This window comes from Tamandua tetradactyla, chromosome 15 (assembly GCF_023851605.1).
Source record: "Tamandua tetradactyla isolate mTamTet1 chromosome 15, mTamTet1.pri, whole genome shotgun sequence".
NCBI lineage: Eukaryota > Metazoa > Chordata > Mammalia > Pilosa > Myrmecophagidae > Tamandua > Tamandua tetradactyla.
The window spans coordinates 76,840,518-76,858,513 of record NC_135341.1 but is presented as its reverse complement, the minus strand read 5'-3'; the positions used below and the strand labels follow the sequence as shown (position 1 = coordinate 76,858,513).

The window sequence follows — 17,996 nt, the reverse complement described above, 5'->3', positions numbered from 1 at the left end:
CATTCTGTTTCTGGTATATTGCATTCTGGCAGCTAGCAAACTAGAACATGGTGTATTAAATTAACTGATTTTCTTGTGTTGAACCATCTCTGCCCTTGAATACCTGAGATAAAACCCACCTGAACATGTTGTATAATTTTTTAAATGTGCTGTTGGATTCGACTGGCTAGTATTTTCCTGAGGGTTTCTGCACCTATATTCACTAGAAAAATTGGTTTGTAATTTTCTGGTCTTGTAATATCTTTATCTGACTTTGGCATTAGGGTGAGGTTGGCTTCACAGAATGAGTTAGGTGGTGTTACCACCTCTTCAATTTTTTAGGAGAGTTTGAACAGGATAAGCAGTAATTCTTCTTGTAGTAATTGACAGAATTCATAAATGGAAGCCATCTGGTCCTGGGCTTTTTTTTTATTTCATGAGGTTTTGGATGACTGATTAAATCTCTTTACCTATGATTGGTTTGTTGAGGTCTTTTATTTCTTCTAGAGTCAATGTAGGTACGTGTTTTTAGGAATTTGCCCATTTCATTTAAGTTATATAATTTATTGACATACAGTTGCTCATAGTATCCTCTTACAATCTTTTTTAAGTCTGTGGGATCAGTAGTAATACCTTTCCCCCATTTCGGATTTGATTTATTCACGTATAATTTTTTTTCTTTGCCAGTCTAGCTAAGAATTTGTCAATTTTAGTGATTTTCTCAAAGAACCAACTTACGGTTTGGTTGATTCTATTATCTTTTATTCTCAATTTCATTTATTTCTATTCTAATCTTTGTTATTTCCTTTCCATCTGGTTGATTTGGGGTTAGTTTGCTGTTCTATTTGTAGTTCCTCCAGGGGTGCAGATAGGTCTTTGATTTTAGCACTTTCTTCTTTTTTTAACGTAAGCATTTAGGGCAATGAAGTTCCCTCTCAGCACTGCCTCTGTGGCATCCCAATAGTTTTGATAAGTTTTGTTCTCGTTTTCATCCATCTCAAGAGATTTACTAGTTTCTCTTGCAATTTCTTTCTTAACCTACTGATTGTTTAAGCATGTGTTGTTTAACCTCCATATATCTGTGAATTTTCCAGTCCTCCACCTTTTACTGATTTCTGGCTTCATTCCATTATGATCACAGAAATTGTTTTGTATAATTTCAATCTTTTAAAATTTATTGAGACCTGTTTTGTGACACATATCCTGGAGAATGATCCATGAGCATCTGAGAAGAAAGTCTATTCTGCCGTTGTGGGGTACAATGTTCCATATATGTCTGTCAGATCTGGTTTATTTATATTTTTCAAGTTCTCTATTTCCTTACTGATTACTAGATTCCTTACTAAACACTTACTGATTCCTTACTAGATGTTCTATTTTTTGATGAGAGTGATGTACTGAAGTCTCCCACTCAATAGGGATGTCTATTTCTCCCTCCAGTTCTGCCAATGTTTGCTCATGTATTTTGGCACACCCAGGTTAGGTGTGTAAGTATTTATGATTGAAACTTCTTCTTTGCGGATTGCCCTTTTAGTAATATGTCACGTCCTTCTTTGTACCTTTTAACAATTTTGTATTTAAAGTCTATTTTGTCTGATATTAGTCCAGTTCCTTCTGCTTATTATTAGCAAGGACTATTTTTTTTCAACCCTTCACTTTGAACCTATTCATGTCTTTGGGTCTAAGAAGTCTCTTGTAGACAGCACATAGATGGATTTTATTTTATCCATTTTGCCAATCTGTATTGTTTGATCGGGAAGTTTAATCCATTAACATTCCATGTAAAGGCAGGACTTATTTCTACCATTTTATTCCTTGGCTTTTATATGCCATATTTTATTTTTATTTCTTTTTTTACTCTTTAAGTTACCCTTACTGATATTCTTAAATTTCTACACTCCTCTAAGCCTTTCTCTGTCTTTCCCCTACAGTCTGTAGAACTCTAATATTTCTTGTAGGGCAAGTCTCTTGTTGATGAACTCTTTGTTTCTGTGAATATTTTAAACTGTCCCTCATTTTTGAAGGACAGTTTTGGCCAGGTAAAGAATTCTTGGCTGAAAGTTTTTCTCTTTCAGTGCCTTAAATATATCATACCCCTGCCTTCTCACCACCATGGTTTCTGATGAGTAACGGGCACTTTGTTTCATTAAATATCCCTTGTAGGTAGTAAATCACTTTTTTCTTGTTGTTTTCAGAGTTCTCTCTTTGTCTCTGGCATTTGAGATTCTGATTAGTATGTGTCTTGAAATAGGTCTATTAGGATTTATTCTGTTTGGAGTATGCTGCACTTCTGGATATGTACATTTATGTCTTTCATAAAGAGTTCAGAAATTGTCGGTCATTATTTCCTCAGATAGCCTTTCTGCTCCTTTTCCCTTCTCTTCTACTTTGTGAACACCAATGATGAATATATTTGCGCACTTCAGGCTGTCATCAAATTCCCTGAGGCCTTGCTCAATTCTTTCCATTCTTTGCCTGTCTGTAAAATTTCAGGTATCCTATACTCCAGTTTGTTGGCCCTTTCTTTTGCCTCTTCAAGTCTGCTGTTACATGCCTCTAGCATATTTTTAATCTTTTCTATTATGCCTTTCATTCCCATGTATTCACTCTTTTTTTTTTTTGCAAGTTTTCAAATTCTACTTTACACTCACAGAATGTCTTCTTAATATCCTGTATCTCTTTTGCCATATTCTCCTTCATCTCCTTGAATTGATTTAGGAGATTTGTTGAACATCATCAATTAGTTGTTTCAAATCTTGTGTCTTCTCTGATGTTTTAATTTGTTCCTTTGTGCTAAAACCTCCTGTTTCTTATATGGCTTGTAATTTTTTGACAGTATCTGATTTCTTGCTGAGTTTACTTTGCAGATCAATTTCTCTCTTGTTGATAGGCTTTGTGCTAAAGCTCCTCCTAGATACTTGGGTCAATTTATTCTAGGCCTTCAGAATAGTTTATATTTAACTGATCAGATTTCTTCAGCTCTTATTCTTCTGATTCTTGTCCTGGATATACAGTACAATTTTTGAGAATGTACTATCTGTGCAATTGTTTCACTCCCAGGAGAAAGCTTCCTTTCCTCTGTTCCTCCTCCAAGAATGTTGATTGGCTCTGTTTGTTGTTCATTTGTCTCTTTCTATTTTTAACACTCTATCTCTAGCTGCTTCTGCCTGGAGGGCAAATTCTAGGAGGAGGGTCCCCTGAAAAGGATTTTCTCAAGTTAGTTTTTTCTAGTCAGAACAGTCCCAGACCCACAAAGGGAGTATAAATTGATTCTAAAGTTCCCTATGGAGGAGATCCAAAAGCATGCCAATCTTCTCTTTGATGGCTCCCCAAATCTGTTCTTTCCTGGCTTTCCCAGCAGATGGCACTTGTCGCCCAACTGTTCCCCACAGTCCTAAGGTGGTACTGTGTCTTTAAATCTCAGCCTACTCCACTGCTACGAGGAGCGTGCTCAAGACAAGTGGCTGACAGTCACTTTTGTCTAGGGCAGGCTGAAACTGCTGCTCAGATTCCGAACCCTGCGATCTGAATTTTATAAGCAAAAGCAGCACATTGGGCTGGGGTAGTCATCCTTCAGTACACTGTTCCCCAAGAAGGCACTTTGTCTTCAATTCAGCCCCACTCCTGCCCTGTGGGACTGGGGTTGAAATGGAGGCTGCCAGCTGCTCTCTGTCCTAGGCATGTTGAAAATACAGCTGTTCCCAGAGCTGGAGCCCAGCAATCCGAATTTGCTAATCAAAAACCACGATCAGTACTGATCCCCATTCTTGGGAAAGAGAATTTCTATTTCTAGCCAGGGAATGGCTCCCAAGGTAGTCTGCCTTGCCAGTGTGGGATGGGCACCAGCCTCCTCAGCGTGAGGAGAGCCACTCACAGATCTTCACCATTTATCAGTCTCTTCGCTCTTCCCGGAATGGTGTATGGTGTTTTCTGGTCTCCTGAGCCCTGAAACAGTTGTTTCAGACAGTTCCTGACTATTTATTAGCTGCCCCAGAGGACAAACTGAACCTGAAGCTCCCTATTCTGCCATCTTGCATCCTCTCTCTCCCTAATTTATTCTTTTTATTCCACCCCCCCACCCACCTCCACCTGCTCTCAGCCTGGGAATTCCACACTCCCCCTCCCTAATCTATTCTTCAATAAATATCAGCCTGTGAAATGGTCTGAATACCCTTAAACGATTTCCAGCATATCAAGTTAAAATAAGTACTATTTGAATTAAAAGCAAAGACATCAAAGTACAGATATATTTTCCTTTGAATGCAGAAGTATTTTACAGTTGATGCTAACAACGCTTGGTAAAATATGTTTTGGATACTGCTGAACCCAAGTCAGTTTAAAATCTGATTGAATTTGTTAACATGGTATTTGTCCTGATGGGAGAATGCCTTAGAACTGAAAGGCATCTTTAGATAAAACTTAGCTCATATTCATAGTCAGGATACAAAAAAAAAAGAATCCATGTAGTATGACCACATTTCATTTATTTATATAAATATGTATATCCATATAGATACATTCATACTTATATAAACACACACATACATACATATACATAACCATACTGGAAGAAAGTACATCAAAACTTTAATACTAATTTCTAATTAGTAGAATTATAGATAATTTCATTTTTTTAGTTTTTTTAATTGTTAAATATAACATATATAAAAAGAAAAAAAGAAAAGAAAGAAAAAGCAATGATTTTCAAAGTACACTTCAACAAGTAGATACAGAACAGATTTCAGAGTTTGTTATGGGTTATCATTTCACTATTTCAGATTTTTCCTTCTAGCTGCTCCAAACACTGGACGCTAGAAAACAATTTTTTTTAATGAAAAATAACATTTTACAAAACAAGCAATAAATTTCAAAGCACATTGCAACAACTAATTGTAGAACAGATGAATAATTTTATTTTTGTTGTTCCAATTTAGATTTCCTGATTTTTTTTTCTTTCTGCAGAGGAGTGAGTTAATAATTACCTTCAGTTTCTGACACATTATGGCCATTGGTTCTTGCAAGATTCTCTCTCGCTTTATTTATTATTTCCCCTTTTATCCCTACTTCTCCCCCTTATCCCTCATATAACTTTTCTGATCTGATTAACAGATATCTCTTCTGTCTGCACTCTTACAAGGGGTACATCATTTTGTGTGCATGTATGTTAACTTGTGGAAACAGTTTTGCATTGTTTCTCATTATTTTTTCTACTTATGTCACTCAGCACTATGCCTCTAAGATCCTTCCATGGTGATATATATTCATCTAATGAACTGATTAAAACTGCTGCATAGTATTCCTTTACATTCATTCACAAAGTTTTAACTATCCACTTTCTTAGTGAAGGACAGTCAGGTTACCTCCAATTCCCTCCTATCACCACAAAACCCTGCCTGAATACCCTCTTATGTCCTATTATGGTGCTATGTGTGTGTGTGTGTACACACAGAGCCATATGCGTATACGCATATACATCTACCAAAGAGATTTTCATCCAAGAGTGTACTTGCTGGGTCCCAGGAGTATGAAAGGACTTAAAATGAATAACTGGTGTCAAATATCTCTCCAAAATGGCAGGCTATATTCCCCATTAGCAATTCACAAAGGTTTCTACAACCCCAGAAATACCTAATATAGCCTAGTTCTTTAAAATTCTACATATATCATTATTGTTTTAATTTGTATTCCTTTTACGACTAGTGACTTGGGCTATCTTTTCCAATGCTTGATGGCCTTTTGAATTTCTTCCTCTGTAAATTGCCTGTTCAAATCCTTGGTCCAAATTTTCTACAAACAATGTGTATTACTTGAAAAATAATCCCCTGCACCCAGCTGTCCAAGACAGCAACAAGAAAATGCACACATGAGAACACATGTCAGTGAATTCATCAGTCACTCTGGAGTCAGGACTGAATTTAAGAACTATAATAGCAATAGCAGAGACAACAACAACTAATGATGCTATATGAAATATATGTGCTTTGGTGCCTGGAACATAGTAGCTATCCACTGAACACCCCTGCTCCATGTTGCTAGGTCATCATGACAAAATGGTAAGGAAGAAAAAGCATGTATTACTTTTATCCACCTTTGATGGATTGCAAACTGCTCTCAGGAATGCTTCTGACTTGCACACTTCGTGAGAGACATGACTGACTCAGGTGCTTCTGGCTCTCCTTTCATTTCTATTAGGAATGGAAGCTTGGAAGCAGACAGCCTGGATTTGCATCCCGTCTCCTCAACTTATTTGTTGTTTGACTTTAGACAAGTAAAGTCACCTCTCTGGAGATGTCCCCCACACCCTATCAAAGGAGTTAATGATGGTATTGCCGTCATGCAGTTGTTTGGAGGATTAAATGAATGACTCCACTGAAGCCATGCAGAACAGGCTCCTGGCACCAAGTAAGTGCTCAATGAGTTTTTTGTTCGTTGGTTTTTTTTTTAGCAAACAATTTTATTTGCTAATCCCCCAAAAGCAAAATTCAGAAAATAGCCACCCACTGTAAGAACAGTTCTATAATAAAACATTTTAAATCATCCTTTCCTTTCTTCCCAAGGCGTGCTCTTTTATGTATATCACATTTCAGAGAGATTGATGCAGAGAAATACTGTGTGAAGAACACATGGCACTTCTTATAGAAGCTCCCACTTTCTGGTGCAATTTTTTTGTGTAGCTCCCCCTTCTGACAGAAATTTATTGCAAAATTTTCTTTTCTTTACAGCGAAATATTTTTAAAATCCCTCCTCCTACTTTTCCCACTTGAGCTGGAAAAGTACAGAATTGAAAAGTGTTTTCCCCAGTTGTGGTTAAAACATGGAATGCTGAAGAATATCTGTGTTACTCTATGTTCTTAGGTTATATACTTAGGCATTTACAGAGCAAGCTGAATTTGAAGTTCTGTTACTCCCAAAAATGGCTACAAAAGAAGGATTTTATTAGGATAGCTAAAAAGCTGAGCCATTCTATGATGGAGCAAAACAGGCCTTTTCAACCATCACTGCACTGATACTTACATTTGTTGATCACAACCCGAAATTAGCCTCCAGCCCCAAATAGAGAATATATTTCAGAGAGACCCAAAAGAGTGCTGACATATAGGAACGGAACAGAGAGCTAGTGAAAGCACAGAGTAAAGAATCCCAAGAAATTTATAGTGTCATTTTCATTTAATAAACTAGTAGTAAAGCAACAAAGGACCTCCGCTATGATCACACTAGGATGTTTTTATGGGACTGCTACAGGAAAACATGATTGGCAGGCGGCAAACTCTGGCTCACTGTGCTAAGTGAGCAACTGCAACACCAACTTCCCAAAGAGACTTAAGGCTGGGGAATGTAGCGGAGGTATTTCTTGCCAGATGGGAGTTCTTTGGTGAAGACTTCTTTAGGAAAAAGCTTTTTGGCTTCTTCAGGGATGGTTGGAAGGACCATCATACTATCTCCATCGTTCCAATCAACAGGGGTAGCAACCCTCTTTTCTGCTACAGCTGGAGAGCGGTAACTGCTGTGAGAATCTCATCAAAGTTCCTTCCAGTGGTGGCTGGATACAGGATAGACATCTTCAATTTTTTATCAGGACCAAAAACAAATATCACATGCGCTGTCACCAGCATGCCCTTTTCATCCTTCTCTGCTGAGTTCAGCCTTCCCAACAGGATGGCAAGGTCCTGATTCTTATCATCGATGAAAAAGGTAACATTTCTGTGGGTTCATCACCACTGTATGCATTGATAGCCTTGCTCCAGACAAGATGGTCCTCAACACTGTTTACTGAAAGGGCAGTCACCTTAACATTCCTCTTGGCAAATTCTGGTGCCAGCTTTGCAGCTCTGCCAAGCTCCATGGTGCACACTGGGGTAAAGTTCAAAGGGTAGGAGAAGAGAATGCCCCATGAATTTCCCAGATAGTCATGGAAACTGAGGTGGCCAACGGTGGTACTAGCCTCGAAATTGGGGGTCATGTCCCCCGAGAAGCAGATCTCCAGGCAGGGCAGCAGCAATGATGCGGTGGGGTGAGGGGACACAGCTGTCATGGTCACTAGCTGGCCAGCTCTGGCAGAGAGCTCAATGAGTTTTAATTGCTGCTGTTAATATGATTTTTTAGACTATCCTTGGTGTGACGGTTAGGATCTGGTGTCAACCTGGCCAAATGATGATGCCCAGCTGTCTGGTGAGGGCAAGCACTGGCCTGACCCCAGCTGCAAGGATATTTCGTGGCTGCTTGATAAATGGAAGGCGGGTTTATTAAATCATCAGTCAGTTGATTACATCTGTGGTTGATTACATCTGTGATCAACTAAGGCGTGTCTCTCACCAAAAGATAATCCTGTCAGCTGAAAACTGTTAAGGAAGAAGAGCGACTCTTTTGCTGCTTCTTCAGCTAGCAAGCCTCTCCTGTGGGGTTCGTCCAGACTCTTCATCGGCACTGCCAGATTCATAGCCTGCCCTGCAGATTTTGGACTCTTCTATTCCCACCGTTGCGTGAGACACCTTTATACATCTGAAATTTACAGACTTCTCCTGTGGGTTCTATTTCTCTAGAGAACTCTGACCAATACACTTGGGGTACGGATATTGTACTAAATTGACACCGAAAACAATCTCTCATGAGAGCCCTCTAATTATGTGGTTTTTAGAATTTATTTTGAAGGGTTAAAGACCACATAGCAGTAAATGAATATGTTAAATATTGTATCTAATTTTAAAATTTTTAATAAAACATTTTTTCAGTTTTCAAACTGGATTAAAAAATAACTTGAAGAGGTAAACATTTCTTTGCAGAAATTCTCTAGGGTCTTTTTCCCAGGTCCTTGCATTTGTAGTAACACATCCGAAGACTTCACTGACTAGATAAACAAACCTGTAGGAAAACGGGCCTCCATATAAGTAGGCTATAGCACTTCTATTTTCTTCTAAAAGGATTATTCTTACTCACGATTTTTCTATATGAAAAGATATCAACCAAAGAAATAAAGCAATTAGTGGTAACTGTGGCCTTAATACAACTAACCCTTATTTCTCTCAACTTTAAAAAATAAAATAAAAAGGAGGCAGCAGGCAAGGGAATTAAATAAAGCAGGTGTAACAAATGCTGGGGTTACGGGGAGCAGCAGTAACAAAAAGGGCTGTGTGGATTCTTAAAGAAATGGTCACCACAAAAATCAATACCATAATATAAAGAGAACTGCTCTGAACTTACTGCTTCAGTCCTGGTTTCATTATGTATTAGTCCGGATCTCCTGGCCAGCCACTTTGCTTCTGTAGATCTGTTTCCTTATCACAAGTTGAGGCATGGGGCAAAATCTCCTCTCTACATTTACTTTCAGCCCTAAACTCTAAGATTTTAGTTTACGGCTACATCTAGTTTTCTTCTTTAAGTTTCCTACATGCTCATTGATACTACCTCACCCAGTTGTTACATCAGTGGTATGATACCCATCTCTTCGCAAACCAAAATATACACATGGTGATCCGGCTGCCACATCTGCTTAAAAGACAGGGAATTCAACCTACTGAAAGCAGACAGGTATGTCCTCTAAATAATATCATTTTGATTATGCTTTTCATAGACCTGGCTGCCTGGTAAATGTAGGCGCAAAGACATGGGGTTAAGTTCTTGCTCCATATGCATTCTCTCCTTTTTTTCCAAGGTGCAGCTGAAAAGGGTAATAGCCAGAGAATCAGAGAATTAAACATCACATACATTCCACATGCAGGATTTACTAAGAAGTGTCCAATATACACACAGCCATATCCTAAAATCAACAAACAAGAACAAGAACTGCCCTGAGACCCAAAACAAGTATATAGACATCAACAAACAATTCAACAGTTATTTCTTCAGGCTATCAGCCAAGGAAAATAATGGGGTTGAAAAATGAACAGTTGCCTGAGTTATCACTGACTCAGCCTCCGCCTGGCTCAACTTAAGGGTGGGGTGGGAGGAGGTGATGTGTTTCTGGGGAGGAACATGCCATTTTTGACAAGGCCATTTTGATACAAGGGCCATTTTTATGTGGCCTTAAAAAATCACTTGTTTGTTGTAAGGTTGGGACAGGGACATTTCTAGTTACTTTATGCTTTCTCGGTATTATTCAAATTTTTTAGAAGAGATGGGGGAAAATATGCACAGAAGAGCCAGTCTCATATCATTCCTTACCTCATATATGGCTATCAAGCATTCAACAAAAAGTGGGGGCAGAGGGTTCCACTTATCTTCTAAGAATTCACTTGTTCAGTCAGTTCTGTTATAATGGTTGTTTTGAAAACAAAAATTTATTTCAACGTAATTGATATAATACAGAATGTTTGTGCATAATGCAAATTTCGTGCTTATTCATGTATGATTTTTTCTCTGAGAAACACTAGGTGACTTCAGAAAATCACACCTACTGAACCAAAAGCCACACACACACCTGAAACACATACCAGCTACCTAGATCACGATGAGTTATGCACCATACCATCCACATGTGCTGTTAGAACTTTCCTTCTGATTTCAGTTAATGTTTCTCTATCAGTTCACAATAACTCAAAAGTTACAAACCTTCCAAGGCCCATCGCCACAAAAAAAAAACTAAGCTCTTTTCAACGTAAATTGCCACATTCCTGGTAGTATTTATGTCTTTCTCAACCATTTAGCCATGTCTGCATTACCATTTTATTAGGTTTGTCTTTGTTCTATGTCACTGACAAAGTTTTTGAGTGTTATAGGGCTAACCTCAATTCTCTCCTAAGCCCTGTGATTTTTATTGCACAATTTTGCATAGTACTGTGATTTTTAGGAACACTTTCTAGCAGGATCAACCATCTTGAATAATCTGCAACTTAAATTATCTAATTTCTCCCTGATAACTTCAATGGGCATACTAATATACTAGCAACTGATGAACAGACTTGGCTGCTTAGTCATGGAACCCATTCCACTTTGCACATCAATATCTAGATGCTGGACAGCTCTAACTTTGGATAGGCCCCTAAACACACAAATGTTTGATTAGTCACTCTTTAGTTGTGTAGTGAGTGGGGGAAGAGGGAATAATACGTGACTCATGGGATGATGCCTTGTTTTTTCAGCTCCAGATGGCACAGGGATTTCTAACAATTCTTTTAGTACCCCTTATACATGTTATTAATTAACAGAAAATTCCTTCTCAGGGACAGTGTAGATAGGCATGACTAAGATCCCCTTAAAAGCTAACCCAGTTCTTGCAGACATTTAACAATTATCTCCATTATGTTTTTCTGATAATTATTCATACATACTCACAAAATACGAGTGAAAGAAAAAGTAAAAAATGCCATCTAACCAGAAAGGAGGTTTGGGGATGGGATAAGAGTTAATGATACATTTTACTATATTACTTGACAATTAAAAAACAAAAAACAAGTGATTTTTATATTTTTCCCAAAGTCACTTTGTTCCTTGGGACCACTGATAATTTTTTTCTTATCTTCATTTTTCCTACAATGCAGATCTTGTAGCCTTCAACAGAAGATAGCAGTGTCTTTTTTTCAAATGAAAAAAAGAGCCATTTTCTTTAGGAAAAAACAACATTCCACTGTTAAGGTGGACAAAGTACATAAACCCTCACTGTGGAACATGCTCTCAAAGCCCTTAGTATCTGTTCCTGTTTTCCAACAGACTGAGCATGCCAGCTGTCTCCCACCAGAATTTAATGTTGCCCTCAACTCCTCCTTGATGAAGAGGTCCCTGGTGGGGCTGGGGCAAACAGAGGGAGTTTGAACTTCATTTACTGATGACAGAAAAGGGCATAGTCAAAACTCAGTACAAGTCTACAGTTACCAAAAAGACAAATTTTTTTAAACTTAATGCCAGGTATGGAAGAAAAGTCAGTTCGGATGTGGATGAGCTGTGTACATAAGTGTTTATTATTCTTGTGGATATATACATATTCTTGCCCTGTTTCTAAACTGCTATAGGGCAGCTTATAAAATGTATATTATACAGCATGGTAAAAAACATGAAAAACAACAAAAACGAAGGAAAGGAGCATGTGTATGTAAAAGTATATATATATATCCATGTGGATGAATACATACACACATTAAAGAGAATCTTCATAATCTTGGCCACATAAAAATGATGAAAGAGGATGGTAAAAATCCTCAGTTCAAAATGAGGAGCAAGAGACCTGGGTGAAGGAAAATCAGGTCCTGAAACCAAAGTCCTGGGCTCAAATATCAGCCCTGCCATTTACTTTCCGGGCAAGTAATTTATTTTCTTTGAGTTTCAATTACTCATATACAAATGTGAGGATACTCTCCACTTGAGAGTATTAGCACCAACATTAAATGACAATGTTCCCAAGGTCATACGCAATCACAAATTCTACCTTAAATTTCCAGTTTTCTACTGTGTTTAGAAATTCAGATTGGATGGGCACCCCAGAGTTCAGACACAGTCATAGCTTTCTGTTCATGATGGATTTAAAGGACAAGATATGTGCAAACATCCACAACCAGCTGGTTCAATGGAGTGACTGACCTGAGAAACCCCAGGTGGACAACAGTCTGATTTTAAATTGCTCCAGGTCGGAAGAAATCATAAGACAGTGGAGAGGTTCTGAAAGTGTGGTCACTGGACAAGCAGGGACCTAAGCAGTTCACCTGGGAACATATTAGAGATGCAATTCTGCTTACCCACTGAATCAGACATCTGGGAATAGAGGTCCAAAAATCTGGAGTCTAACAAATGCTTCAGGATATTCTGGTACACATGCAAGTTTAAGCACCACAGCATAAGGAAGAAGAGTTTTGCTTCAGTAGGTCCAGAAATTTTTGTGTGTTCCCAGTCAGAGTTGAAGAAAGGACTGATTTAGTCAAGAATCTGGGTATCCCTCTGGTCCTGTACTGTAACCCAGATCAGCAATGAATTCACTGACACCACCCTCTGGAAACAGCACTTTCTGTTCACCACTTCACCACTTCCTCAGACCACCACGAGGGGTTATGGTCAATTCTTGATTCAACATGAAATGTCACAAACATGTCTTTCAAATGGCTTTGGAGCATCTTGCATGGAAAGCAATAAAAGACATAATCCTCTGGGCTTGAAAAGAGAGTAGAAAAAGAAAAATAACCTACTGAAGTGTGTAAATAAGAGTCCACAGTGGAAGCAGTGATTTAGAAATATTTCCTTTTGCATACCCAATACCAACCACTTATTTATCTTTGTCATTCTGCTCACTCAGTATCTGAAGTTGAGGTTACATGTTCACACCTGATAACTCACTGTACTTGATGAACACACAATACACATACTCAAATCAACTTCACAAGCATCAGAGTTGAGATTTATGTACTTCCTATGTCATTAAGGCCCCTTGATTTCCTTTCTTTTCTTTTCTCTGCTTGCTTATCTGATTGCTTTTTCACTGATCTCAAAGTGACAGAAAGAGAAATCATCAGGAGGAAAAATGAAAAAAAACCTAGGCAAAGCAGGCTAGGTGAAGAAATAGTTGCAATTACAGTGGAAGCTAAAATAAAGGACTTTTTATTAATTAGTGGATTTCAGTTATCCATGTTCTCCCCTTACAATCTTGACAACCTGAAAAGCTACAAATCACAACTTTGAAGCACACTATTATACATTAACCTTGCACAAAAACTGATATTACTCTAATTATTAAGGTAGGAGGCTCCACCCCTAGAAGGTGCTACAAAGATGCCATGACTCATAACTGTGTAAAATTTCAATTATTAAACAGAATATAACCACACTGAACAATATCTGAAATACAGACTCACTTGCTTATTCATGCAATTAATATATGCAATGGTAGCCTAAAATTTTTCCCACCATAACCATTCTGAGTTTTAGAAATTAAATTACAATTACATAGAAATACTCATTTTATACAGAAAACCTAAGAAATTAAGTTAGCAATTGGATATACACTGTGTCTAATAGAAGAGCATGAAGTTTTCAAGAAACATTTTTGGTTATAATATTTGTTTTAGTTCTGTTCCCTTTGGAAATAGAGTCAGCTTATCACTCTAAACTCATCCTAGATACACATGGCACCTCAAATTTGATGTAGTTATTCTAGACAAGAAATCGCCAATCATTGAATACTGTAAGCAGAATGAAGTTCAGAAATTACTTAATCTAACCCTTCCTCAGTTTATGGACAAAAAAACTGAGACCCCAGGAGACTCAATGATTTGTTCAAGATCACACAGCTAGTTCACAGCACAAGGAGAACTAGAATCCAGATCTCCAGACTCCCCAGCCTATTGTTCTTTCTACCATATCATTCTATCTCTGAGCTCTAAGCATACCTCCACCTACCTCAGAACCACCTGCAAGACCAAGTGCACTCTGGGTCATCTTCAGAGGCAAAGTTCCCATAGGAGATCCTTCAGTCCTCACACCATTTGAGCAAAACCCAAAGATATGTGTCCATTTTAGACAATCTCCTCTGAACTTAAATTTTACTCCATTTTAAAGGAATGCATTCACTCCACCCACATCATCTCTTCGGAAGGTTGTGGCTTAAAGGCAATGGTATTCACTGACTCAGTTCAGACAGCTGCCAAGCCCTGAAGGCCTCAAATGCTCAGGATGTGTCACTGATGCATCAGGATTCATCACAAACAATTGCTCATTCCCAGCTGCTATTTGGCAACTGAGTTGACATCAAGGTCTGATGCTGATAATTAAATCTCCTTTGTAACTTGACTCCACCAGAATGCCTGAGAACAAGAGGTTCCAAATCCGAGTTTTTCCACTACACTCTTTTGCAGATGTAAGAAAGGGGCCACAAGCCAAGGAATGCGGCTTCTACATGCTAAGAATACCCCCAGGCCAAAAGCCAGCAAGGAAATGGGATCCTCAGTTCTACAATTATAAGGAACTGGATTCTGCCAACAAGTGTGATGAATCTGGAAGCAAACACTGATTTCAGCCTTGTAAAACCTGGAACAAAGATGTTACTCAAATTACCCTGGATTTCTAACCTACAAAACTGAGATAATGAAATGTCCTGTTTCAAGCTGCTAAATTTGTGGTAATCTGTTATGGCAGGAACAGAAAACTAATACAAACAACAGAGTTAAATACGGGTGCGGGTTTCTGAGACAGGGTATAGAGCCCTTCTTTCCCTATTGTCACTCCGAGCCAAGCCCAGCTCGGATGATGACTTAACAGACACCCTAGAAAGTTTCACATTAAGTTTTACATACAAGTTCTTTTCTTTGTACCATTACCTATAAGTCCAACAAGTGGGAGACACTCTGAATATCCAACACAGAGCACAGAAATATTATGGTTCATCAATACAATGGGTATTTCATACACACGTATGTGACAAACGGAAAAATGTTCAACATGCAGGTTATAAAAATGGTAGGATTTCAAGTTTTAAAAACAAAAGTTACATGCACAACTAGGTATAGGTATGTAGATACAGACAGATAGAAACACATGCAAAACAAAGCCTGAAAGGCTGTCACAGGGATTATGGACTGTGGTTATGATTATCGTTAACAATGACCTTTATGATGTGGAGTTACAAGTTATTTATTTTCTTACTGCGTTTAACTATATATTCTAAATTTTCTACAATAACATATATTACTTCTGTAATCAGAAACAAGTTATTAGAAGAAATTACTTCCAGGTTTCAGAATTGGGCAATCATTTGAATGGTGGAATCAAAGTTCAAATGCTATTTCAAGTTTTCAAGAGTACTCTTATGCGGTACTGAACAAATCCTTACTCTTCACTATTTTATGTATTTTAAAAATTGTGTATTTTCTTGGTATCTATCCAGACTGAAGAACTCTCATTTTTCAACCCATCCTCACAAAGCAGTCCTTCTCTTTCCCTGACCTTTCTCTGAACCACACTGAATTTAGAAGGCTGAAAGTAAGAAACATAAAATAAATTTTCCTGCCTTTGACATTTTACCACTAGTTCTTTAGAAAATAATGGAGGGGTATGTATGCAGCATCCATACATAGATTAATGGATGTGATCAGGCATACCTTCCTTTACATAACAGATCCAATCCTGAAAAGTAATGCAAACCACATTTCTATGCCTCTGGATAATTACTAAGCCATGCCAAACTACATATAAATTCCATAATCACTTCTAACATTCAGATATTAAAATAATATAATAGGTAGTAGTAAATATAATAGACATTAATAAAACAATAATTTTAATACCCTTCCAAGTGCCACCTGTATGTAAATATGATTACTAGATAGACAGAAAGGCAAAGGGACAGACTAGAAATGAAAAGATATATTTCTCAAGTAGTTTATAATTTACAAAGGGGCTTCACAGACATTAGTTCATTCAGCTCTTAAAATAAGGATATTTTCATACCATTTTACAAATGAGGAAACAAAGTTATAAAGTGAAGTATACAATGTTTACTAATTTTATTCTTTAAAATATTTTAAAAACACAAGTTCACACTGAATCACAGGTCTGGTAAAAGCACACAGGCTGCGTTATTGTCAACAGCTCCTTTGTGCCTGTACTTGCAGCACAGAAACACAAATGCATTCTAGAATCACCACAGGAAGCACATTACATTAGACAATAGTTATGTTTTCACCATCAGTAGTCTAACCATCAGAAATCTGCTTCTTTTACTTTTTGTCTACTCCTTACATCTCATGTTTACTTGGAATGCATTAACAACCACAGAACATGGTTACAGCTTTTTTTTTTTTTTAAGTAAAAGATGTTTAATCTTTTAGGTACCAAACACCACAAATGCTATTAACCTTTAGTGATTGCTTTTCTAAACATACTGCACTCTGGAGACAGACTGAAGCCTGTCTCTGCTCCCACAATGTTCCACAGTCATGGTCTTCTACACAACTTCAACAACACTGCTTGGAACAGCTAATTTAAACAAGTTTTAGTCCCACTCAGGACCCCAGTTATACTACAATGTTTCTAACATGCCAGGGTAGAGGTTGGGCTGATGGAGGAAAAAAGAAGGGGTAAGATACTTGGAGCACAAACCAGGACAACTCAACAGTATAAATACATTGTATCTCTTCCACCTACATACCTAGGTATTTCCTCCCTGGGTCAACTACTCAAGGTAAGTCACAGTTTGCCCTGGCTTCTTGGCTGACGTATTTGCAAACCTCCATTTTCCCATCACAAGTGATTTATTCAATGTCAACTCACTCATGATACTCTCCTGGGCATTATACCGAATTATTTAGATTTACTTGGTTTTCTACAATCTTGAGAAATATAATCCACAAAAACTGGGACGGTGACAATAAATTAAATAAGGGAACAGTCACAAAACAAGAAGGGCTCCGGAACGTGCACTGTCTTTATTATATACCACCTGTTTTACTATGCACTAGAGGGAAGGCACAATGCATGGCTACGAGTAAGGCAGAACCATCAGAACTGTGTGTTCTGATGAGGTGAGACCATGAGGCATATAATCCAAAGAAATATGAAAGATTCTGCTATTCGTTAGCAGAGACCTCCCAAGAGTCCCATTCATCTCCCAATCCCACTGAGAAAATGTCACTACTGATCTTCAAGAGTGAATGTAAGTAAACCTTTGAACCCTGTTCCATGAGCTCCAGTAAGATTCAGTGTGTAATGGTTTAGAGCTATGTACCCCAGAAAAACATGTTCTTAAACTTAATCCGTTCCTACAGGTGTGAACCCATCATGACCATTAACGAGGTTACTTCCGTTCAAGTGTGGCCCAACTCAATCAGGATGGGTCTTCACCCTATTACTGGAGTCCTTTACAAGCAGAATGCAATTCTCACAGAGAGAGAAAAACACAGAGAGAACAGCCAGAAGGTGAAAGTCAATGGAGCCCAGAAAAGAAGGGAAAGGCCACCATTACCAAGAGGCAGAGGATCCCAGGACCAAGGATCACCAGCAGCCAGCCCCAAAATGTCAGTCTTCAAGAAGAAAGCATTGCCTTGATGATGCCTTGATTTTGATTTCCTCTAGCCTCAAAACCATGAGCCAATAAATTCCCATTGTTT

The 17,996-nt window shown here is 38.1% G+C and overlaps 1 protein-coding gene and 1 pseudogene across 1 annotated transcript in view; both read right to left on the bottom strand.

Moving 5' to 3' along the window:
* The window catches only part of TMEM108 (transmembrane protein 108), a 349,819-nt gene extending 333,690 nt beyond the window's left edge, over positions 1-16,129 (bottom strand). Inside the window, 1 exon segment of the mRNA XM_077130145.1 lies at positions 14,293-16,129. The gene's annotated coding sequence lies outside the window, so the exon portion shown is untranslated.
* LOC143656868 (peroxiredoxin-6 pseudogene) lies at positions 4,702-10,538 on the bottom strand (annotated as a pseudogene).
* Positions 16,130-17,996: the final 1,867 nt, after the last annotated feature.